Here is a 26,948-nt window from a genome sequence, read left to right as displayed (position 1 = left end):
AGGACTTCTACAAAGAAGAGGGATCTGACCACAGAAGAGTCGGCCAGCACAGCGATGGCCATAGTGCCCCTTTGCTCAGGCACCTTCAACCAACTCACAGGCAGCAGCAGGAGCGCTCCACCTGCAAGAATTCAATCTTCTCTGGAAGCTGCTTCTTTTGGCAAATTGAAATGAAGATAAAAGCACCGGCTCTTTCCCGATGCCACCTTGAAGCTTAGATATTAGAGAGAATAAACTATGCATCCAAATTTAATCACTTGTAAAGGTATATTAAGAACATACCTATTAAAATAATCTCTAAACAGCAGTTCTGGATGCTGAAAGCACACAAACATGGGCGTAACTCTGGCGTGCCAGCAGACCATGGGACCACGGGAAGGTTCAGGCACTCCGGAGCAGCTCCCAGCAGCATAGCCCGCTTCACCAGGCCGGCTCCTGGGCCAGTGCAGCCCTGATGGGCTCTCCCGGACCAGCAGTGCACTTTGGCTCTCACCGACCCTGTTTTCTTACCCCTTTTACAGACAACAGCGTTTATCCACCCATGTTAAACCCATTTGGATGCTTGGAACAAAAGTCAAATATTATTAGCAAATATTTATATATTTCAAAGAATGCATCAGTGATCTCAGCACTTACTGGGTATTAATATCCCGTCTTTATCCATTCCTGACACTAACCGATACCCTGCAGAGTTAGTATCAAAACTGGATACAAGTAAACTATACTTGCAGAACAAAACTCAGGTTATTTGTGTTCGACCTTACTTAAATCAGAGAACCCCTCAAAATAATTTCAGGGAATTTAAGCCCCAAATATATATTTAGATTTTACTTTAAAACCACAAATGAAGACATAAGACATAAATATCAGCTTTCGATAGGAATAACCACTTGTCTTTTTTGGTTTTAAGGATTCTGATGAAATGCAAATGCTACAGCACCAAAGCAGCTTCAGCTTTTGGTTTTCATGATCCAGCTCTTATTCATGGTACAAAGAGAGAAGAGTAGAACACAAGAGGGATGGGGGTATGGGACAGGACAGTATTTTGAATTCATCTAGTGTCAGAGATATCTGGGATTTTGGTAATGAAAAAGTAAGATAGTATTTTTCAAAATATTTCAACTTCAAGACAAAAAAAAGCATTTTTTTTTTTTTTTTAAAGACTTGTCTATATATTCACTTGTGGCTAAGTTACCTAAAAATATTTCACGAGTCATTAGACAACTGAGCACTAAATTAAGAGATTACGTTCTCTTAGTACTTATCCGTATTAAGCCATGGAAGTACACAAACGCAAAACCCCCCCACATACACAAGCAATGGCTGAAAAATCTCCTTAAATCCTTCGAAAAAGATGAAACCTGGGTTCCTCTACAACATAAACTAAGAACTCAACTGTGAGAAAAAACATGTAACTGGAAAAGCTGATTGCAGTCAAAATCTTTCACATTTTGCAACACTATTTCTCTCCTCCTTGCAATGTGAAGCCTCCAACTTCCTCTGGTGACTTTTTTCTTGGGCTTCTTCTGAACTGCACAGATGCAGGGGGGAAAAGAATTTCACTCTTTCTGCAGACCTACATAGAGTTATGGAGTAGAAGAACCAAGTTTGTAATGTAAATAATTTTTTTAAAAATCCCACTGATTTACACCAACCTGGAAAGCACCAGTTGAAGTAACGAGGGCTACTTCTGACAACCTGCAAGAGCCCTCCTCGGTCACTGGTACAATGTGCGACATTAGATAGCAGGGAAAACTCTTATTGATCCCAGGGCACATCAAAAGCTTTATTGATTTATGGCAGTTTGATTATGCTGAGAAATCTCATGGCCAAAGCAGCTGCCTCCTGGGTTTTGCTGGAGGGTCAGAGGCTGCGATGGTGGGCAACCCAGATGATCGACAGGAGGCAACTGCTGGATTTTACAAATGTTTACACGAGCAACCGATCTCGTGTATGGCAGCATGCAGCGAAACCTTTTTATAGCCCAAACCCATCAAGTTCTTCCTCTTCACATCAAATCCTGACCTTTACCACCACCGACAACTCTGTGCAGACCCCATTTAAGACCACCACCATGCATTGACCATACAGAATTGCAGCTCAACGCCCTTTGTAACTTGTAAGCGAGGAATGGGAATCCCAGCCAACAGCTAATCTCAGACTGTGGACATTTGTAATTGGAGACCTGAAGAAAAGATGAAATTGTGCCAGGCCTTCGATCATAAAGTCTTCAGGACAAATTGTATCTTTATTTATGCTATACACCACACCCTGCACAATTCCCCTCAGTTCATCTTGGGATCTCTGAATCACTCTACTATAAATTTTTAATAAGGAGCAATAACATAAATCACGTTAAGACACCAGTATCAGCTTGACCATGTCAAAATAAATTGGCTAGCTTCTCAAAAAGGAATTTTAACATTTTACTGACCTATACATACATTCTCCCTTAAACAGAAAACAACAGCATTCCAAAAAAGCTGATTTATGATAGTTATCATCAAAAAATAAGACTGTTTTAGATACAATAGCAAAATTGCATATACCAATTTCACATATGAAGAACAAGCATAGTAGGAACGTTATGTTTGTCTTAAGGTTTTTAATTGTAATTTTAGGGATCAATGAAGGTATGAGACAAACGATGTCAGCCAAGCCCAGGCCTGACTGTGCAGCAGGCACATTGCCACTGATTGGCCATGAGAAGCCTGGAAAATACCAAGGTATCTTGAGAAAGAAGCTACACGTTTACACTAGTAAATGCTCCAAAAAAGCAAGCTACAAATTGAGGTGTAGAGGAAAGGCTCTGTTGGTAGGACTTTTAGCAGCTTATATCATTTAGGGGATGGCACAGAGGACAAAAACCTGTAAATCACTATTCCCAAATTATGCTGACAGTGTCTTTTCTCACCTCATGCAGTCTCTAAAGGATCTTGCTTTTTTCTGCATTAGCAGAATTAGCTTTGCTTTAACATATGGGACTTTTCCCCTCCTTGGTCCATTTGCAAACATAAATGTTAACGTATATTAAAAAATAACATTAAAAAAGTTAAAAAACATGCAGAATTTCATCAAGGTTATGGTCGCATGCCTAATACATACAAAATTACCATCTTTAGAGGACTTAAGCACACCTTATGCTACAGTTTTTCATGTTTTTCTGGCTGGCTTGAGGCAATCCTGCCCCTCCCAACTCAGTTGTTTCAGCTCCCCACGGCTCAAAATGCCATCCCCAGCTGTGCCAGTGCACCTCTCCATGCAGCTGGGGTCTAAATTGGATACACAAAGAGATCAGGGTTAAAAGTAATTTGTGGGAGGAGGGCAAGGGAAAGTATGGAGCAGAGAAGGGCCACGCGGAAGTTCAGGGGGCAGCCAGGCCCTCCTTCTTGAAAGTTTAAAAGGCAGCTACTTAATTAGCTGCGTTCAAAGCATGCTGCTTTAATTATCCTTCCCAAGGAAATCCCTAGGACTTATGATGGTGAAGCAACACTTTTTCCGTGTTTACCTACATTGCTAATATTGTCTTCAGCTTGCTTCAAAATAATGAAAAAACTCAACCAACTACTTAACAAAAAGTTTCATTTGCAATCATTGTTTAACCTACATAAACATGTACATTAATCTCAATTGGCTTAATTTGCATTTGACCTGCTTCTTGTCTCTGCCATCCTTTGCTCATGGTACTAGAAAAGCAAATTGAATTTAGAGAGCCAAAGGTCTTTTACACCTTCAGGAATGGAAAATTACTCCACTGAATTTCAAGTAAGCCAGTCTGAAGCCAGGGGGTCATTCTGGACTCTTGTTCAGTGCCACAGCACTGAACAGAAAAGGAGATGTGCCCAGAGCAGCAGCCAGCTTTTCCCTGAACAAGTGATGAAGATTTACTAGCAAAAGCTTTGGTAGGACACACAGTGAAGGATATGGTGAGTCAGCATTAAGCACAGTAGAAAGATGAGTTTTTTAAAAGCCAAAAGCAGAATATATAAGTATTTCATAATTAGGTTACTATTATTTTTCTGTGCAAGCAAGCAATTATCTACTTTTATCCCATAATTCTCCTTCCTCGATCACTCGCAAGCACTGACAGTGTGGATAAAATAAAAGACACTTCACAACAGACTACTCCAGTATCATCCAGCATGGATGCACCCTGGCACGCTGCACAAAATCTTTGGGACTTGTGAACACCTGTGATGGTTGTTTCTAGAATGCAAAACCAGCCTGACACTAAACACTTCTCCTCGAGATTTAAAACGTCCTCCCTTTTGTCCTAAGCAGTTGCACGAAGCGTGAATAAACTGGCAGATTTTCATGTTTAAAGAGGAGCCAGTTCAACATACTAGGGACAGAATTTCCTAGCAGCCAAAGCGGCACAAACACCATCCACCACAGACAGCTTCAGGAGATGCTTACTTGCTACTAAAGCATTGTCTTGCAGTGAAGAAAAGCTTGGTTTCTCTTAGATGAGCAACAAACTGGGCACTTGAATAAGTTACACCACCAGCGACTCAGAAGTCCAGTTCTGAAGACCTAGGTTACAATTTTGAAGGCACGTGCACCCTTTGATGAGTCACGCACGTGGCATGAAAGACTCTCCCTTGAGTCCTTCCCCAAAAAATTCTTCTATTTTTGACTTCTACTGTTTTTTTGTCTGTAATTTCAGTAATATTCTGATGCCAACAAATACATTAGACGGATCTATCTCTTAGATAAAACTATTTCAATGTATCATATTATTACAAAAATTCATAAAATAACATAAAAGTTGGTTTAGCCGAATTTTCAAAGCTCGTTTGTAAATGTGGCCTGAAAATGGCATTTCCCTGTTGGCAGTTAAACCTCATTATGTTTATATTGACTGTAAGTGTCAGACACAACACCTGTTGAGGGATATTCCCCATGGGCTAAAGTTCAGAGTCTGAGTAGATAGAAATGTAGGGGCAAATTTTTCTCTCGATTATATCATTATGAATCAAAAGCAACTAATTTACAATTGCTGTAAAAATGACATTGTGTTCTCAGCTTTGGTGATGCTTATTTTTGAATATTTTAATAACTCACAGAAATGATCCTAGGTAAAGATGGTATTTCAGTTTATACCATAAGAAAGTTGCGGATGAAACAAAAAAATGTCTGAAGATACAGAGATTACATCTGCTTGATGAGTGAAAGTAAACAAAATCTTTTCTATGGCTTTTAGTTACCTTGTTCACTTATGTGTTGGGGTATGTTTTTTAAATGCCCATAAAACCCTAACACTGTTCAAGGAATTAAGGATCTCTGTATTAATGTAAGAACATGCCAAAAAATTCCACAAAACTTGATTAATCAAAGTGACGAATAATAGGTGATTAGACGCCTGCCAAAGGCTCATTCACAACAGCTTCCACAGACACGCTGGAATGCTGTGGAGGACACCGACCGACCCAGGGCGGCCAGAGCTCTGCATTAGCCACAGTAGGGACATGGATGCATTGCATCTTTTTTGAATTCATTCTCTAAAGGGAAAAAAACAATCTGCAGGATGAATCTGGTCTCAGGAGTCTGGTCTCAAAGGTTTCTGGAGGAGTAGCAGTGGATACTGCTTTTAAAGTTGGGCAGTATTCATTTTTTTTTTTCTTTAAGATGCATTATTCTAGCTTGCTAATTTATTGCATTATTTTGGGCAGGGAGATGGCTGGATTTCTATTTTTTTTTATCTTAATTATTGAGTGATGCTTCCACGGTATGTATTGGAACAATCATTTAAGATGCCATTTATGGGTTGCTGTGGGTTTTTTGTTTTGTTCTTTTTAATTCTCTAGCAAACTGCTACGGGATTTTGATTTCTGCCTGCCTCATCACTATTATGTTCTCTCTCTGTGATAAATTATCAAAACTAATCAGAGTTTGTACTGCAAAGCAGTCAGGAAGAACTGATGAAAAGCATGCAAAGTTTTGCATATGCTATATGAACAGACTTTTTTCTGAAACTTCTGGCTTCAAACTCAGAAAGCTAGAAACCATTATGAAAAACACTCCTACCTGGTGCACAACCCCTGTCTTTCAGAGTGCAATTACAAAACTTGAAGATAGGTTTTTGTTATGTCTATCCTGTGTTCATTTTCATGTTATATTCAAAGTGTTGTTCGTAATCAGGTGATATTGGACTAGAAGACTAGTGGTTTCTAGAAGACTAAAATGGACAGAGCTATTCCAACTGGTTTATTTATTTTTAAGTTATTTTTAACTGTCACATTAATGAGGCACTGGGTACAAAGCTTTTAGTAATTATACATCTAAAATCTAAATAACAAAAACATGAGAGAGAGAAAGATAAATAAGTAAACAAACCCGTCCCTTCCTGGTCCCTCCTGGCATGGTGCAGAAGGTTATGGGCATGCCTGGCTGCCCAAAAGTCAACAGCTATCCTGAGTTAACGGTGCATTTCACCTTTTCATTCTGTATTAGAAACTATTGCCCACAACAGTAAGTACTCCAAATCAGCTGTTTCATCCTTGTATGGGACATACACAAAGAGTAATTTCTAAGTGCTGCTTCGTGGATTGTGACAGCACGGCTGTGAATGCTTTCAAAAATACATTGTTTGGAAACACAATGCCTCTAGGTTACTTGTCTATATTATATACATCTCATACACCTAAGAGGTTTTTGTACTTTTTGCAGCAAAGTATAACACACTTTAACATTGAGAATTTAAATCACCTCTTCATTCTGCAAACTTGATCACAAGTTCAATTAATTATGTAAAGTTAAACTGGACATTTTTTTTAGTGATTACCCTATGAACAGATGGAATGTGCAACTTGTGCCTCTCTTCAACCTCAGCATCAAAATCCTACATCTATCTCTTCTAATCAGACATCAACTCTTGTAATGCACAAGAGAATTATTTTTTACCTTTGTACCAAGTTTGGCTTAAAGTAACCAATAGGTTCAAAAGTTAAGTGGCAGGAGTGAACATGTGCACAGTGTGATCCAGGTTAAGATCTCGCTTTCATGGAGCAGTAGATGAACACCAAGCAGGTACCTGGACCTCTCACTGACATGCAGCATCAGCCCAGACATGAGTGCAGAACTGAGTTCAGTCATTTAAAAAAATGCTACTACAATAATTAAGTGGAACCTATGAACAAGCACTATTTTGCAAACAAGGACAGTCAAATGGGAACTCAGACAATCATATAAAAGAGCTAATACTTCTTTTAATAATACGTAGCATTTGTGCCCATGGTGGTAGTACTTCGTGAAACATGAACAAACAAAACAACAGATAGCTTTGGAAATTTAAATTTGTAGTATAAATTTAAAAACAGCATGAACTCTCAAAGCATACTAAGGGCTAGCCAGTGTTAAAACTGGTATATATAAACAGCATAGGCTCATACTTCTGAGAGGAGACAAGCATCAAAATTCTCCAACAAGTGGCAGTGAACAATGACCTCAGTTCTACCTGAGCAATAAAAGTGTTCAACAGAATCAGGAATTGTACTAGTAGGGGTAAAATAGCTTGAAATTTTTTCTTTCGTTCCTTGTTGTTCTATTTCCCATCACATCATTATCACTAACAAAAAGATAAATCAATTCAAATCATGACATTCAAGTGATTCTATGTAAAAAAAAAAAATTGTAAATCAGATTTTCATTGCTATTCTTGCAGCTCATCTGACCTCCTCAGTACAACCGTGACAAATACTCGGTGAAGAAAAAAAGAAACTCAAAAAAAAGCTCAAACCAAAACAAATATCTGAACGAATAGTTACATAGGCTCAGAGTATCAGTTAAGAAATATAACTGCTCTGAAACATTTAAAGAGAATACAAAAGGGCCTCTGCAATAGTATAACCTTTGCCTCTGTCTGCTAGCATCACAGTTTACACGGTTTCTATGGAAACCCTCTGCAAACATATGAATGTTCTTGTTGCATTAGATGTCGAACAGAAAATCCTTTGTGGCAACTCTGGAGGGCCATGGCCAGTGCCAACCTCCCAGCGGAATAATGCCCTTCACTATGCCTTGCCCAGCAGGCTCATGACACACTTGCTCACATGGCACAGCTGCTGCCATCGCTTGTTTTTCCTCAGATGAAAAAAAAAAAAGATATACTACTACTAATTAAAAAAAAAAAAAAAAAAAAAAAAGAGGTGCACATCCTAACTTTTAAGTATTTCTTCCCACATGGAAAGCCTGTTTTGCCCCCTGTCAAACTGATGGCAAGGTCTCCAGTACTGGACCTTCGGATGCAAACCAAGAGCCGCAGAGTGAAGGCACTGACTGGGAGGCTTCCAGCAGGCTTCCAGTCAGGGTGCTGGGGAATACATTTACATAATGAGTAGACAGCTATCCAGAAAGGGAATGACACAATTCTTCATTATTACATATTTTGAGAAAAACACTTTAAGAAAATCCACATAAAATTCTCAGGATACAACAGGTACACTAGTCCAGAAGAGAAAACTAGTTTGATCACCTTGTTGTTTCTTATCATGGAAAAGACCAACTGATCTACAAATATCTCACATACTGGATGGGCTCCTCCTCCAGCCACGGAGGCAGGAAAACTCCACCAACACAGTCTGAAATGTCATCAGGAGGGCTGGTTTCTTTTTCTGTTTTTAGGAGTATGCATGCAAACTTGTTTCTGTTTTACAGAGGAGGAGCTACTGGCAAATATCTGAATGTTGTGTGCCATCTGACTTTCGTCAAAATGCATGTCCACTCTTCAGCTCTCCATATTTCACCAGCATTGAAATAACAGTGCTTCAAATGAAAGTACACCTTCAAGACTAATGGCACACACAGCTGGAGCGCACCTTGTTTGTAGACTAAAGCATTCCCCTACATCCGTATTCCTCTGAAACAACAACTTCCTAGTACAGCAAGTTTGACTCTAATTTCTGAGATATCAATGGCATAATTTATCTAATTGCTTACATATGTGCACAGCCTCAGGAAGGATGATGGCTCCAAAGGCTGCATCCAAGGTAAAAATCAGGTCTGCAAACTCTGCATGGGAGTTGAAAGCCTGCCTGTCCCATCCCACGTGGAACTGGAGAGGCTGGTACCTTTTTGATTATAACTGGATACTTCACCTGCAATTCAGCCATTTCCAGCCACTCTTACAGTCACAGTGACAAAAGTCAATGATGTAATAGTTTTGCCTTAAAAGCTGACGAATAAAGGAAGACAGATTTTGTAACAGGAAGAAAAAGCAAACAAACAAAACACTTTTACTTTGACAACACTCTGTTTCTATGTTTATTTCCTTCCCCTTCACAGAGAGCAGCCCCCAGGGAAAGCCCTCCATGCTCCCACACGGCCACCCTCACCTCATACCTACCACCAGCCCAGGCCTCCAAATTAGCTCTGAGGGCAGCCAACTTCTCCTTTTAGCCTCCCCAGCACAACGAAGTAATGAGGGGCTCAGTCGCAGCCCACGTTGTTCTAATGCTCTAATAGCCTATTGTTCTCTTGCTGTTGCCTCGGCGAGATAAAACACCAAAAGCCGGCGTTTCCTGAGGGGAAGCGAATTCCCACCATGCGTTGCAGTACATTGGCCAAGGGCTTGGCTTCACGGGGGGCCAGCCCAACCCCGCGACTCGACTCGGCGGGGAGATGGAGGGTTTGTTTTTGTTCGCAGGCGGTTTGCAGGAACACCTGCCCAGCGAAGCGGTGGTGTGGCTCTTGCCCATCACCGCCCACAGGTCCTTCCCTGCGGATGTGTGCAAAACCATGTTTACTCCCTCCGCAGGCGACTATCACTACAAAGATACTACACTGACAGTCCCACGGCTAAAATTTGGCTCCTAACTGATCAATGTTTATGATCCTTAAATTGTAAAAGGATTGAAAATGTCACGCTTGCTACTGAGGTGCAGCAAGTTTCCGGGGAGAGGGGAGCCATGGCGTGGGCTCAGGGCAGAGCAGCCCGACACCAGGGCTGGAGCACCCCCCGTGTCACATCCACCAGGTCACAGGTAATAATATTTGAGTACTGGGATGGGAGAAAGGACACAACAGACAGAAATCAACCCAAGCATACAGGAAATGGTAAGATTGAGAAGTCACTCATTTTATATTTTCACCACATCCTCTGGTCCAAAAAAGAAGTGCACTGAACATCATTACTGTCCTGCTAATGAGACACCCAAGTGCCCAGAACACAGCAATAATGAACGTGAGCTCTGTTTCCACCAAATCTACCAGAAAGATTTGTAAGGGTCTGCTTTCCCACTGACACAAACACATGACTCCCATTAGCCTTAATAAAGGAAGAGCACATTCAGTGGGAGAGAAATTTCCCAAGGTTGCATAACTGAACCAAAGAGACAGTATAGGCTGCTAAGAGAAGTTAGCCATCCCAAAACTACAGTGACAGCCCAAATTCTTTCATAGTTTTCCCATAAATCTGTTCAACTTTTATCGTAGTTAGGACTTTTCCACTTTAAGGCCAGCAAAAATACTCAGAAATTTTCTTATGCCAAAGTTATGGAAATGCAAATCAGATAGTGGGATGCTTAGCTCCTATTTTTAGTCTGAGAAAAATAACTTCAGATATGCACTTCCTTTATCTTAACGCATTGTCCCTGCACACTATTCTTGACTCCACGGTATATAATTTTTTACTTCTGTAACAATGCAAATTTGTTGACAGGATGATAGGTTAAAGTTTATCTTTCAGGCTGCTTCCCCTTGCACCAGTCAGAAAAATCTAGTTATGTCAATTTATGTCCCTTTCAGTGCTCAGCGAGGCGAGGAAATGGAATGGAGTGCCAGAATGTGGAAACAATGCAAAAAGCTAATGCCAGAACCGAGTATCTGACTCCCAGGCTGAGCTCTGCCTGCCCTCACAACACTTTGGGATTAATACTGCATATCTCAAAACTGTGTTTAAGAAAAAACTTAATTCCAGATGCGAAAGCATGATTAACTAAAAGTTAGAAGCTTTTTCTTCATCTTTTCTCCCCAGTTCAAGTTTATACATGTTAAAATATGTGGATGCTTTACCTTTTTTGGGGGGGTTTGTTGGGTTTTTTTGGACACCAGAAAATTGAACTTCATAGGCTATTTAAAAATAGTTGGTCATGTGTTTATCATAAGAAATCTGACGTAATCTAAGACTTTCACTGCTATTATAGTATAGATTAATGAAGGCTGCTTCATGCATTTTGCTACAGCTTTAAATGAGAACGCGCTTCTCTATTACCTCCCACTGCAATGACTAATAAAGGAGAGTATCTCGTCTGCTACTACTCACACACAGGATACAAGTCCATTACCACACACACTCACAGAAGTTGAACTACTTTGATACAATAAACTGAGATAGGGAACTACAGTGCAACAATTGCTGTAACTGTGTGAGTGGTGCTGTGCTGCGTTTTAGAGGCACGTGTTAAAAGGTATCTTCCAAATTAAATCAAGACTACCTACCTATTCCTGCTCAGCTGTATATACAAACCAAAACCAAACCCAACCACAAACCAAAACCTAACATATTTGATTTATTTTATTTCATAGCATTAAAATTAAAAGCCCAAAGGCCAGTACAGGAAATCATGGTATCACACCGCAGCAGAATCAGCCCTGTGCCCAATGTGGTTGCGCCCACTTCAGCCGCCAGCATATACTCAAAACTCTGAGCCCAGTCCTACCCAGGCTAGCGTTCTCCTTGACTTCGGTGGAAGCAAAACCAGATCACATCTCCTGAAAAAAAACAAACCCACCATAATATGCAGAACAACTGAGGCAAAAGAGTAACTGATTTACGGATTACACAAATACTAACTACTCCGGAAAACCCCACTCAAACACAGAAATTTTAACTCACCAGTCATGTCACGACATTGAAGATAAAAATCACCCAAGTCTCAAATAGGAGAAAATCAAAATACAAGACAACTTTCTGCAGCATCCAGCCCCAGCCATTCTGTCAAATACACAACAGCAATAGCACAAAGCATCTTTATGACAGGAATAAAAGGCTCTTTAAATGCTCTTTTTATTTTTTATTGAATGAACCCACTCTTACACAAAGTTCACACAACGATGTCTCGAGTTTTAGTACTGCCAGATCATGTATTTGATTAGTCAATGAAGGCTTGTAAGTCACATGCAGAACAATCTGAACTATTTATTAATTGCATGTAATTACTTCATGTACCAAGTCAGGTGGTTGATTAAGACACTGAATTTATTCGTATACTGAGATACGCAGTTGTCAGGAAGATTGAAACCTTTTCGGTGTTTCACCATAACTGACCAAACGCTTCTCTGTTCCGAATCACTGGCAAAACCCCAAAGGGAGTTAAGAACCAAAGCCACAGACTCCTCCCAGCTACAGTATTAGCATTTTGTGTGGTTGACTCTTCTCACAGAAATAGTAATCTTTACTAACAGTGTTCCTCCCTCCAAGGAAGCACACTGCACCACACCTCCCAATTGTTTTAGAAGTACATATATACAAAGACCATAGTTGAAAAAGATATCATCAGATGTGGTGAGTCCAGAGAAATCTCGTCCTAAATATTTTTCAAGTTTATTCATGAGAAAAGGGTGGAGAAAGAAACCACAGCTACAAGATTCATAAACACGAACTCATTTACAGGTTTGCAAAGCAAATCATGCCACCAGCCTGTCACGTAACCCATAGGAAAATGCAGCTGCAGAGTCTCTGGGTCAAGTTATTCGCTATTCTCTGAAATTAAATTGCCCAGTTACTGTATGAGTTCTTAAAAACTGGTTGGGGTTTTTTGACACTTTTAATCTCTCAGTCAGACAGACAGTTGATTAAAGTGAATTAAGAAATAATATGAAGCCAGAGCAGAAAGCAAACAGTTTCTAAACTTTAACAACTTCTTGCATTACGGTGCAGTTAAGAGCACTGTTCTCATACATTGTTTAGTTGCTTGAAATTGACACAGTTGGTTACTGGCCACAAAAACAACTGCAGTTCTAACATTTCTTAAATATTTACTAGTAAGATACACCAGAGTACAAAACGCAGAACTGTATTCCTGATATTCAGACCTTCCTGTCAAAACATAAATTGACAAAAAGACCTTCTGGTAAAAACACTCCAGAATGCTTTTTAAGCTTTGGTTTTAAAGTACAGATCTGCCTTTTTTTCCCCCTCCACCAAACACCACCCACTCTTCCAAACAAATAAGTAATCCGATGTTGCACAGGAATTTTAATTGTTTCCATAACTTCTGCTACCTGCCAAAAAAGTACTTAGCATGACATACACCGGACAGAGTCCCTATGATACATGTATTTTTAAAATAAGGTATGAACAAGCATATACACACACATACATATAACATACAACTTATGTAACACTTAACTTTTGTATAGCTATAAAAACTAGAAGCCTTTCAAAGAGGCAGCCTTTATTCTTTGAAGTAACAGCCCCGGTTCAAGCACGCTGACTCTCTGGCTCAGATTTACAATCAAGTTACTACAGCTGAACTTCCTGCGCCCTGCGTGAGCCAGGCTTGGTTCGGTGTCTCCTTGCGCGCTATTAGCCATGACAGATGCAAGTTCGCAGCGGAAATCCCTTGCATGAAAGGCTAAACTTGGATTCACTCCTTTGTATTTGCTGCAAATAGAGTCACACAGATCTCTGCAAGAGCCTGGCTGATGCGGGTGCTGTGACTGAAAGCCTGGCCCCTTTCAAGAGTTGTGTAAATTTTTTTTTTTTTTTTTGTAAGATCATGGTCTGTCAACCCTTCCTCACCCTGCACAGTATTTCTTACCACAAATAACGGCCCTGGTTTCAGTGGGACCTTTGAAATACTTATCTTGTGGTAGAAGTAATTGCACAACACGAGCTGGTGGGGACATTTTCAGCATATTTGTACAACTTCATTTATTTAGTTATTAGAACCAGGTCTTAAAACAACAAAAACTTTCTCTAACACTTATTTAAATAAACAATCCATTCTACATATCAGACTACTTATAAATATACAATACACAATTACTGTGTATCAGTAAGATCCCTAGGAGAGTTGTAGTTATTTTGGCAAAAGAGCTTATAGATGTCCCCTTGAGTAAATTGCATGGCAGCATAAGCCTGCTAGTAGGGGAAACGTAACGATTTTTGTAAAAAGAAGTGCATTTAGAAGAATTTAATAAACAAGAGGAAAATATCTGTGGGATTTACAGGGTGGAAGCTAGCAAAATATTATCTTCAACAACAGATAGTACACATTTTTCCACTGATTTTACAACTAAAACCAGCACGCTGAAAGTTCTGACACCATTAGTGCTCAGAATCTACTTTTGATAGCATTTTTTCATTTGTGATGGGTGGTTTGTTTTTGCATTGTTATGGGCTGGGTGAAGCCTCGAGGCAGACATGCAGCCCTGTTGATAACATGCGTATTTTCCAACCCCGTGATAAATTTCCCATAACTGCTGGCCTGGAATACAACTTTCAGCAACTTGACTGTTCTGCATTTGGCTAAAGCAGCATCAGTCCATCTGATATAATAGCTCCAAGACTATGGATGGAAGACAACCATTTTCAGAACATATTACTTTCAACACTCAACTTCAGACTCTCTGTTTCCACAAAATACTGACTGTTGCTTTCAGGAAGCCAAACCTTCCCTAACAGATTTTTTCAAGATGGAAATCCAAAAGTGCAGTTCGAGTTTGGAAGGCGCAGTTTGAATTTGAATACTGACATCAGCAGTGCTGGTTGTTACAGCTTAGAAGAGGTTTTGTGTTGTATGTAAATCCTAATAAGCATACATATTTCAGTACTTTTGCATCACTACTGCTGAGGTCTGCGCTGTTTTCAAAGCCTAAAAAACTTGCCTTTCACAGCTGCAAAGGAAATGACAAGAGAAGAAAAACACAGCCAGTGTATATCAGCAATTAATTCCATCCACAACTGCCCAGCTGTTTGCGCACGGAGGAACCGGCCTGTTTCCTCTCCGAGCTTTTGCCACTGAAAGCTGATACAGCCCTTCCAGAGACAGGGGCTGTTGGTAACGCATTAGGAATGCGCGTGAGATCGCACAGAGCTGAATAAGAAGAAATGAAATCCAGACCAGTGCGCTGCATATCTGTGTTATAAGGATATCTGGGGAAGAGGGCGGCGGGACGCAGGAACGGGGATGGGGAGCTGCCAGCAAAGCCAGGCTCAGTGTGCAGGACAGACGTGGCTGTCACTTACTGGCAGAGACAAGGTGGGATGGTCTCAGAAACCCGCGTGTCTATATCAGCTCTGCCAAGATGTTTTCACATTGGCTGATGCCAAACAGGTAGATTTGGGGGCACTTCACAAAAGCTGTTACTTTTACTTGGGATCAGCGCTTTTACAATGAAGTTGCTGGAGACTTGCCTCCACCTATACTAGAGCTAAATTTATTGGTAAGTAATTACTACTAAATGGCAATTATTACTTATTGGTAAGTAATCTTCCCAACGCTTGCAGCCCTAAAGCTCCATAACTTAAGGCAGGATTCAGCCCTTTAGAGTCTTTCCTATGAATATAATTCCCTCATGCCACCCTCGGGATTTCAGGAAAGGCACAGAGTATAAAAAAGGAGGATGCTATGGGTAACGTCTGCAAACTCTGCCCCACTGAGTGCCTAGAAATTTCATCCCACTCTGGAATAAACTCACCAGGCTACATGCACAGCTCATTTTTTCCCTCTAATATATTCAAAAAACAAAAACAACATGTATTTTTCCCCTCCCTTAACCCAAGCCAGCCTCCATTTAAGAATTCCAAATTATCCACATATGTTCCTTTTTGCTAGGTAAAGTCACACACAGCAAGACTCTTCTAATATATATTACTGGTATTTTTTCTTCAGCTCCAACACCACCAGTTAGAAAGAGCTCCTTTGATCTGTAGTAACAGCAGGTCACCTTTTCATTTGCTGAATCACTCAGCCAGGAACAACCTCTCAAACTGCACAGGTATTCAGAAGAACAACACTAATAAGAAAATATTTGCACCTGACAATTTCCAAGACCAGTACCTAAGGTAAGAAGTTAACTATCTAAGAGCTATTCCCTTTACAAAAAGTCACACTGAAGAACCACCTTGCATATTTTGTTGACTAAAACAACAGGCTTGTGTACCAGTGTGTGGAAAAAAAAAACACTCTGCAGAAATAAGATTGTGATATTGTGTTCATACACTAATGAAACAAATATGAGAACAACATTCTTTTACCAAACAAGATTGATGAAATATTTAAACATTACCTTTTTAAATATGGATCTCTAAATTTTAGATCTATGCTTCAGGAAGTTTGGTATCATCTCTGAAACACCTACACAAGCCTGCAGTATTATCACTGGGAAAATACAAAAGTAGAGGACTCCCAGTAATTTACAGTTTCGCAAGGAAAGTAAATCTAAATCCTATAGTTAACTGGAAAGGATGAATTTGTACAAATGGCTTAAAATACCTTCTCTTTTTACTCCCTTGGAACCAATGACTCAGTAATGGGTAAACAGAAGCAGCACAATTTTTTTAAATCAGAAGTATAGCACACTTTAGTCTGCAAGTAATCTCACTACATTGTCACAGGACTAGTTCCACTGCTGCTTGAAAGCAAGAACAGCACTCATCATTCTTTCCGTAATTTCACTTTTAGCTGCTCAACATTGGGCAAATCCACTGGAGGATGATTTTTTACATTACTTACTGTCTGCCACAGCAAAACCTGACCTTCTCATACTTTAGAAACATACACAGAAAGTTTCTGTATGCGGTCAGTCCCGTTTTACATTGGGGAAGGCAGCACAGCAGGAAGGAGGTAGAAGCAAGGGCACACAGCAGCAGTTGCACTGAGCAACCCCGTGACCTCCAAGGCACCTAGGCCAGCTCTCCGAGGCTGTGAGTTCTTTTCACATGAAGTACTGCAATACAAATAACAACAATATATCTTACTTATACATTACTCAATATATTATTTATACTAAATATTGGGCAATACAAGGCAACATTATTTAAACAGCAAACAATGTGATGTTTTTAATCTAAAGATCCCAGAGGGATTAATGGCTTTACTAAGACCTACCTCAAAGCCTAAGATATTTCAGCAAACTAAGGGATGGTGACAATGCTGTAAGCTGCCTCTCAAGAAATTACACAGCTTAGAAGTGACTTTCGCTCCACCCACAGTTATCAGAATGTGTATTAAATCAATATCTAACAATTTCAAAATTGTTTCTCAGGCTGAGTTTTCAGTAATATTTTGATAGAAGGCTGTGAAAATATTGATAGATGTTAAAAGTGACAACAGAGTAAATTTCACTGCGTCTGTAAAACTCAGCTGAGCACTACAAACAGAAATCATTCAAGTGAATCTTGCAGGTGCACATATGCTAACTGGCCAACAAAACATAACTGTTCGCAGACCAGTCTCTTCTCTTTCTCCTTTTTCTTCTCCAAAGCAAAATTCTTTCTCGTGCAGCAAACCCATCCAGATCTATGCATCACTTAAAAGCATGGAAGATGTGTCCCAGAAATAAATACCACAATTCTTCTGCTTTTAAGGATTTAGCATTTAAATTCAGGCATGATGCTTCAAGCTGGAGATAAATTTAAATGACTAAGGCTAAAATTCAGATGCAGAGAGGGCTCCAAGCCTGCGTACCACTTACATTCCAAAACAGACTTACAGGTAAGTAGCAGCGAGGTTCCAAGTGGTGCATAGCTCTCAGATTTGCTACACAGCAAAGAATTTCACACTAGAAGGTTGCAAAACGTGTTCAGAAAATCCCTAGTTTTCACATTCAGCCGTAGAACAAGGAAGTTGCATTTACTCATGTTGAGAAAGTGCCCACAGGAATGAATAGCCAACACATATCACATGCATCAGAATAGTTACTGAAATATGGAAGGTGCTTGATAGTGCCTAGAAATACCTACATTACATAATGGTTAAGGATAAATAGCACCCATCTGAACCTGCAAAAGGAGTTCAGTGTGTGAATTACCACATTTCATACCTTATCGTTAAATAATTTTTGAGTCACTTGGGATGATTTAAGTTTTTCTCTTGAATTTGAATCAGGAACAAAGTTGCCCAATGTCTAAAAGTTCCCAGTCTGAAAAGAAAATACCTAAGTCCTAAAGTAATAGTTTTCATTTGTCAATCATATTATGTATGAACTACTGAAACTTAACATCTTCGTGTTCGACATTTGTGTTCACAAATTCTTTAGGTCATTGGTGTGATTCTTTGTGCCTGACTTTACATATTTACATTACGTGTGAGTTCATTGTCTAATTAAAGTCTCTCCCTAGGATGAAGTGAGTCATTTTCTAGACTTCATTGGCTGCACTGTAGACTTACAGTGATTGCAACAGAGGCACATAATTCACAAGTAGACATCCATATTGCAGACATCTCAAATTATGCAAGACACATGCTGCTCTAAAACACTAGCAAGCTACATGCAAGACCGATGGAACACATAAGAGATCACTTAGCTATTTTAAATACCAATGGGGAAAAAAAATGGCAAATGGTGGAACACCAGAAGTCTGCTTATTATATTCTTGCAATTCACACAGCACAACAGGTAGTACATTTTGGCATGTGCTTTTTCTATGCCTCTCACTAACCTCAGAGGCAAAGGGGTCTTCTACATTGCTCCAGTTAAGTCATATTACATACAAATTCTGCACATTGCAATACAACAGTGTATAAAATGAGTATGTAGTGGTACCAGCAAATACAAAGATCTGGCAACAGTAGTGTGAGCGTAGACTAAAATATGCTGTGAGAAAACATCACCAGGCACAAACAAGCTTTCAGAATACCAAGTGCAGGAGCTGTTAACATAACAAACATTAAGTGAAAATACATGTCTGAATCCTTAAAAAACATAAATAAAAAAAAAGGTCAACATGCAGGGACAGAGCAGGAGGAAAACTGAGGAGAGGAGGAAGGGGGGAAATATCGTAGATTTAATTTTAATGGGTTTGTGATCAAAATGCAAATTTACTTGATTAGGAAAATGTATGTCCATGGAGAACATTATAAAGCAAACAAGTTTAAGAGAAAATGATGTTTAACAATTCCCATAAAAGACCATTAAAGCAACAATAATGCTTTCCCACCCACTCCCAGTAAATGCTTGAAGCTAATGTACAACTCATAGACGGTCTTCTGTATTTTATTATTGCTGTCAAGAAAGAAAAATGAGCCAAAAAGTTAGGAAACATATTACACAACTCAGACTTCTGGACATCAATGTGGTACTAAAGTCTTTACATCTCAGCGTTAACATAGCATGTAAATGAGCAACGTACTCCTTTACACTAGAAATCCTTTAATAGTCTATGTTGAAAGTTGAGGTAGAGTAACAACAAACCCCTCGCATACATCAGCCCACTACAAGCACCTTGCTATACTCACTGCAATACAGAGTTTATTGCAGTGAAATGTACTGAATGTATTTCACTGAAATGTATTTGGTAAAAGCTAATTTTAGTTTACCTCCTTATATGACAGCTAGATGATCTGGGGTTGAATTGGCAGGATTCAGGGCAAGCATGCAACATCATAAGTTACGGTGAAGAGGAAAGGATTTTTTAATACTTTTCTAAATCACACAACCTTATCAGTACCCCCACCTATGAGCATACGTTTTCTTCCATATGACACAACGTGTGTAAAAAAGCAATGATGCAAACCTGGTGTTTTTTGCTTTAAAGAGAAAAGCATGAATTTATCTATAGCCCCAAAGTCAGAAGGACAGATCTGGTCAAAGAAAATGTTTCAGTGGAAGTAACCTGACCTCTTTGGTAACCTTTCCTCATTTTAGGATTCCTTGGTACAAAATTGATAAATAGCTGACAGATGCAGCAAGAGGCTTTTTGGCTGGTCTAGTAAATTTGTTTCACTTTGAACTATTTCACCATCATTAAGGTATTAAAATTTTTTACACAATCAGTATTGAGGGTTTTTGTTTTTTTTTTTTTTTTCCATAGGTAACTATCTTTTCAAATATCTACAGGTTATCATCAGCTTTATACACAATTGGTGAAATGCAAGTTCTTCCTGCCTAGGATAGCAAGTAGCTAGAAAAAATCCGCACAGCACACAGCCTTATTGCTTTGTGCAACTGTTTACTGTTTCAAGGGAGACATCATCGAAACAAGTGTATCGAACAGCTCTTAATCGGGTATTTTTCTCTTTTGCAGAAAAAGTGCAGTTTGTAAAATGCCCATTTTCTCTTTCAGCTCATGCACTTATACACTTATGATGAACTAGTAGAAAAAAAATGATGCTTAATTCCAATGCAGGCTTTTTACACTGAAGAAACTTAAAACGTACTCGGTCCACATGCGAAGTTAGACCCCTTAAGAGAGGCTGTACCCATGGACTAACTTGCATGAAGCCACTATTAGTCCAAAGAATCTTTTTTCTTGTACCCTTGTAGCTGAAGCCAGGATGACACTATACCTTATTCATTTTGTATCCTCTTACCAAGAGGTGTGTGTTATCAGCAATGTAAAAAGAAGTCACACGCATCCAGACTGACATGTTACAATCACATATGAAGACAAGAGAAAATTCAGACTTGGCCGATTTCATAGGAGTCTACCTACTGACCACGCCACATTCACCACAAACTAAGCTTCACCTACATCTTATGGTCAGAACTTGACCAAAACTGAACAAACATTCACATCTAAATTAATGTACATCGACAGTCACACATTTTGACTATGTAGAGGTCATTTAGTGCGCTTGATGCAATACTGTTCATTTCAGTCCACTATTTCTTATGATCTAATTATTTATTGAAATCCATCCAAGCTAACAAAAAGTTATATTGCGGTATAGTATACTGTTTCTGGTTATTAATTAGGTATATTTTTCACAAAGTTATACAATTACAGAATAAACGACTGGCTTTTTGCACTTGACATCACTGGCAGTTTCAATTCTGCAAGCTGAAGGGGAGGAAAAAGAAGAGACCCAATTAACTGCATGTCTCACCATAAGGCTAAAGACCATCTATTTGAAATATACATGTGCACTTTTCTCAAATCATGAGATAAATGATATACGCCCACATGTTTACCAATTCTGTGGTCTTTGTTCCTAATGAAACATACCAACTTGCCTGTCCAGACCTGCTGGTCTGTGGTACCCTGACTATTCCTGGAATGCTTTTAATATATTGAAATTGTGTTTGCCTATTTTCCTGCCTCTGATCCTGCAGCAGTTTTCAGTAAGAGATCACAGTTGCCAGATCAGCATTGTCACATGCAGTTACCTTAAGATCTGATAGGCAAATGTTATCTCTCCTGGCAGTTTGCTACTTTTTTTTTTTTTTTTTAACATTATAGAAAGTCTTCTCTACCAACATTTCAATTTGAGACCAATTCTCAAAACATCACCTACAGAGCGAAGTTCCCACGTTAAAATCTCTCAGGAAAGTCAAGCTGGATACAGATGATTTAGCTTTCATTCTGTGCCTTATCTTCACCGAGTACTTCTTTTACAGTTCAGTCATCTATCAGCTCTCCAGTCTGCCTGGCAGGACGTCCATCTCTGATGGACTTGAAATGATTCAAAGTAAATGATTTATTGTAGGCTCTTACACCTTTAGCAAATTGTTTCTCAGAATATCTTTTGGCCAGACTTCTTATACTTTAAAATTTAATTTGCGAGAGGGGTTGGGGTTTTTTTTCCCCCCCTTTCTATTTTCTTTGGAGAAAACTTCAACTTTCCAAAGATTACTTGTTTTTCCTAAGAGATTCCTTAACTCTGCTATAAAACTCTCCTTACCGCTTAAAAATAAAAAGTAGCAACAACAAAAAAAGTTGCAAGTCTTTGATGTATAGTAAATACTTTATCTAACTTAACAACTATGAAGAGCTGCTTTACTACCTGCAAGCTTCAGCTTCCTTATAAAAAACATTCTCGCTTTTATGACTAGCGAAGGCAGAAGGTTGGCATGGGAACTGCAATGCTCACTTCCCCAGCTCAGATGTTACCAGTGGACTTTCAGTCCAACCATACAAACATAACCACAGCTCAAACTCCTCCTTACTGGGAGCCAGATAAAAACCAGCTTTGCTATCCCAAACCCCATATACCAACATACTGAAAATGACACTGATGCTTTCTGAAGTTACTGCCTTGTACAAGCTTGAAACTGGTATCAACAGGCCGCCTCCTCTGAAAACATTCAAAGTTACCTCCTTCTGTACCTTCACGGTAGCAGGGTACTGCTCCAAACATCAAGATGATTTGTATTACATTATAACCAGTATGTGTGGTATTTTGGGGTTTTTTTTGGTTTTGTCTTTTTTTTTTTTTGGGAACACATTCAAATACAGCAAACAGAATGCAAACAAAGTTTGTTTTATTGTTGTTAGGTTGTAATATTTGGGGTTTGACTGCTTTAGCTTATTAGAAGAATTAATGTTAAGAATATGTCAAGCCTATGTCAAGTATAAATGGTCTAATGCCATCCCTACAATTAAAGAAGGTTAGCCAAAAATAAACTGATTTGATTCAGTGATGATCAGCCACTGATTTGTGTAGCTCTGCTAACATTAATCCAGAAACATAGATAACTTGAACCTAAAATTAAGAGAACTAATTCTAGGTTACTCCAATTACCTGTATAGCCAAACTTCAAACTGTGTTTGATGTGAAACCCTATGTATCTTTCTCTAAGTTGAGATGTAGACACCAGGCAATAACAATAACTGTTCACCACTGAAAATAGTTCCTGAATGCAGATGGAGCATAAAGAAGTCAGACTTGCACTTATGCTACATTAGAGATTTTTTTTTTCCACCCCCACCCCCCTTCAACCAAGACTGTCCTCAGCCTAAAGATGACACAACACAGATCACTTTTCCTCGTGCTCCATGCTGATAACCAGCAGAGATTGTAGTGTTGGAAAGGCTCAGCTAACAGCATAAGCCCTTGTGAAGGGACAGAATTAAGAGAGCGTCAGCTGCAAATAACTCAACTGACATTGTTTTAACCTGACATGCCAAGGTACACAACTAAGCCAATCTTAAAACTAGTTCCACATTCAACACATTTTTTTCTATGAAGAGTCACTGGCCATTAGCAGAGAAAACCCCCATGTTATTACAACTGAACTGTTAAAAAGTAAATCCAGCTTCAGCAGAGGGGAAAGAAAAAGCTGTATGTTTATTAAACTGACTTTCTAAATATCAACATTTGCTAAGGAGGTCATCATTACTGAATACAGTTCAATGAGTGAAGGGGGAAAAAAATTCCTAAAAACACGGGCTGTTGTTGAAATTATTAAATCAGTATTGAGTGGAAGCGAATTTTAAGGCTTATAACTACTTTGGGAAAAGTTCTATTTTCAAACACTTACTCTTCGTTCGCTCCACTCATCTTACGAATAAAGCCAAACCTGACTAGGTTGGATAAAAACCCAAGAACCTCCACTGTAAAGTCACAGTGACGAGCTGATACACACCTAGCTACATTCTTTTATGCTCACTAAATTCAGCATTTTTAAGCCTTTAAGCATTGACTTACTCCTAAGCTGAGGAGCAATTAAAAAATTTAAGTACAACGTGCTAGAGATAGGCTGCCACGTTTAAACGCATTTTGTTAATAGTTACAATGCTAGCAAAATAAAATGATTTTGCCTTTTGGAAACAGTATTTAATGATAAGCTTGATCTGTTCTCTTGTAATTATAAGCTTATTGATTTAAAATATGAGTCTGCCATTTTGAATCAGCATTTTCAGCTTAAATTCCAGCATCGCATTGAAAGAGCTGAAAATCTGATCATCATGTCACAAGCTACTGAATAATTATATCAACTCTTTTTTCCAGAGATGCTCTTCATTAATTCATAATTAACAGGATTTGATAACACAATCTGTACTACTAACTTCTAACAGCCTGCTCATGTCAACTGAAAAAGGCCAAGTTTTTTGTGTGGTGAACTCCACAGCTCCAGTGCTACTCTCCCATGTTTGGCAGCATCCACTCCCTATCATTCCTTTTGGAAATACTCGTCAAGCTCCTCTGACCCCCGGTGCAGAGACTTCACATGAATGCTCTCCTCTTCCTCCTCCTGCCTCGCATGAAGCTGCTTTATCACACAGACCAAGGAAATAGACATGGAACAAGATACAAACCCTTATCTGCTGCCAGCAAACTGCTTCCATGATAGGGGCATCAGAAAGGGAAAGGGAAAATGGTGAAGGGCAATCCAACACTCTTCAACACGTTCCAGACACTTGTGGGGAAAGAAAAAAAGGCAGCACCAACAATTCAGGATTTTAGCATAATGAAAATAATGTCTTCAAAAGATAAGCTGGCTGGGAAAGCCTGGATGTCTTCTTCCTAAATCCACAACAGAAGTAGTATCTTCAGAAACTCTGCGCAAACCCAAGGATCAGCGGCATGCCTGAAGAAGCAGGATCTTCACTTCAAGCACCTTATTCGTGTTTTAAAGGCTGCATGAATTTGGATAAATCTTCCTTACTACTATAGATCATAGGAGTAACAGTAATTCTGAAAGTATCCTAGGGTGATGTTTTCCTGGTTTACTTTAAAAGCTCTCCTCCAGCTTTCCATCACAGTGAGAGAAGCAGTGCAAGTGCTCAAGCTGATCATGCCAGAGAAACTTTGGGTTTGGCTCTTTTGAGACAAGACAATCATCAGCTTGGTGCTGAGGATACAGAGAACCAGGTTCTAACTTGTAATGACAGTCTATGTTGAAAATTATGGTGTTTTAAAAATAATAATTAAAGCCAAAACACAATCAACAACCACACAACCCTTCCAACATGTGTAATAAAGAAATAAGAGCTACGCACAGAGCAAGTGCTTTTTCAGAAGAAAGGCAACAACTGTAGAAACACTGAACTGGATCCCCTTTTGTCTTTTTTTTCTTTCTTTTGATATTCTCTTTGATTACTTTAGCTTGCACAATATACACCCAACATTGTATTTCATTTGTTTATGAGTATCTGGGCAGAGCTCCAGTGCTTTGATGCAACTGGTCACAGTGAACAGCTCAGTTCAGCATAAGCACTACCACCAGCAGGCAAAGCTGGAGAGGTGAAGGAGATACAGCACCGTTGTCACGTCCAGTACAGGACAGGGTTGAGACCAGCCAAGCAAATAGGAACTGAGTTCCAGAAAGTTTCTTCACCTCAACAGGAAGGAAAAAGTACAACAAATGAAGGCCTACAGAAAAAAAGTTGTCTTCACGATGAATGTAGTTATCTTTTTCCAAGCTGAACGAGAAAAACGTAGAGTGCAGATACAGTATGAACAAATATTATCATCTGCAGCTACAAATATTTAGTGAGAAGATTAAGTCAAAGACTCAGACTCTGCACTTAAACTTCTCATGCTAGGAACACAAAAATGCTTGAAACTGACTGGTGTAGAGAACAAGGTATCAGATTACATGGTTTAATGAAATGTGCATGAGCCCAGCCGTATGTTTAGTTTGGTTTTTGTTAACAGACTGCAAGATCAACTTCTTTTTATGAGTATTTATGGAGACAGGCATTTAAGGCAGAAATACACTCGTATCACATATTCTGCTTCACCATTCACACAGACAGGATTATCTAGAATAATGAACATGACATGACATGACATGGACATCTGAAGAGCCTCACCTGGGCAACTTAAATGTCCCCAATTAAAAAACTGACCAAAATAAGAAAGTTCAGCCTGACCCCCCACCCAAAACTCAGAGGGCACAATAAAGGCAGATTTAGCAGCAGGATCCCAGGCCTCTAGGATGCTAAAGTATGGTTCTGTCAGGGCTCGTAACTGAGAGAAGACAGACAATATAAACTTTCCACATTTGCATGAAATGCCATATATCCAGAAGTAAACGCTTACCAAACGGTTTCCTTTGCTCAAGCCTAGGAAGGGGTGTACCTAAATGGATTTTGAGCCAGCGTTCATCCCAGTTCCTCCTTGCTGGACTGGAAGGGTGAGGGCTGGTAGGAAAACAGAGATACATACTTGGTGATGGTAAGATAGATGCGTTGAAAGATGCATTGGCAGAGGCAGAAGCATAAAGAGCATGCTTAAAATAGTCCCACAAACATCATCTGGCCTCTCTCTAAGCTTAGAAAGCCCAGGGGCCCAAAAGCACCAAAACTACCTCAGCCTGGTTAGGAGCATGACTTTCACCAGCACTGCCACAGTCACCCTGCAAAACAGATGTGCCCCTGTACCATGTGGGTGTGTGGGTGCATGGCGGCACATGGGACACTAAGGAATGACGCTCTAAGTAGGGCAGAGACAAAAACTTTGGTTAACTCCACACTGGTAATATGCAACACAACTGTGGTAACTGTCTTACTCTGCCCTACCTTGACCTCTTCCTCAGTGCTACGTGTAAGGGGATTTTAAAAGTCTAATTTTTAACAAAATGAGTAATGCTAACTGACACGTAGAAGTGTGCTTCATACCAAAGAAAGGCCACTGCTTTCAAAAAGCATTAAAAAAAATCAACTTGACAAACTTGCTGAATTTGAGAGTTTTGTGAGATGGTTTCAGAAGATGGCCCCAACAGGTCCCTTGAATCTTTTAACAGTTCAAGTTTTGAGCCCTCCTCACACGAACCATGTGGGAGAACAGAAGCTGAAGGGAGCGTAGTTTGCCCAACAGCAAAGAGCCAATACCAAATTTTATTTAACCAGGTTAAATGGTTGTGGGCAACGCTGCCAGTTTCTCTGTATTTCAGGGAAAGCTTGGGGTTTTCAGTATTATTTTAAAGAAAAATCAATTCAGGTGATAAATATGAACGCAGATTTAGATTAATCTTCCATCTTACTGTACTTTTATACCATTTGCTTTTAGGCTGCTCCTTAGACAGAGCAGGAAATAAAAAGGCAGACATTTTACCATGTTCTCCCATTGTTATAATGCGAAGCACCAGACTGGAGTTATTGAATGAGCCCATAA

At 39.4% G+C, this 26,948-nt stretch overlaps 1 protein-coding gene across 4 annotated transcripts in view; it reads right to left on the bottom strand.

Annotated features, from left to right (window-relative positions):
• The window catches only part of ADD3 (adducin 3), a 100,979-nt gene that overhangs the window by 35,887 nt on the left and 38,144 nt on the right, over positions 1 to 26,948 (bottom strand). For 3 of the 4 annotated variants that reach the window (XM_054204574.1, XM_054204573.1, XM_054204576.1), the window contains one exon: positions 25,875 to 25,975. The exons of the other annotated variant lie outside the window; for it this stretch is intronic. The gene's annotated coding sequence lies outside the window, so the exon portion shown is untranslated. The remainder of the gene's footprint in view (positions 1 to 25,874; positions 25,976 to 26,948) is intronic. 4 annotated transcript variants of the gene reach the window in all.

This window comes from Rissa tridactyla, chromosome 6, assembly GCF_028500815.1.
Source record: "Rissa tridactyla isolate bRisTri1 chromosome 6, bRisTri1.patW.cur.20221130, whole genome shotgun sequence".
Taxonomy (NCBI): Eukaryota; Metazoa; Chordata; class Aves; order Charadriiformes; family Laridae; genus Rissa; species Rissa tridactyla.
Note: the sequence above shows the minus strand (reverse complement) of the source record. Positions and strands in the feature narration are given on the sequence as shown.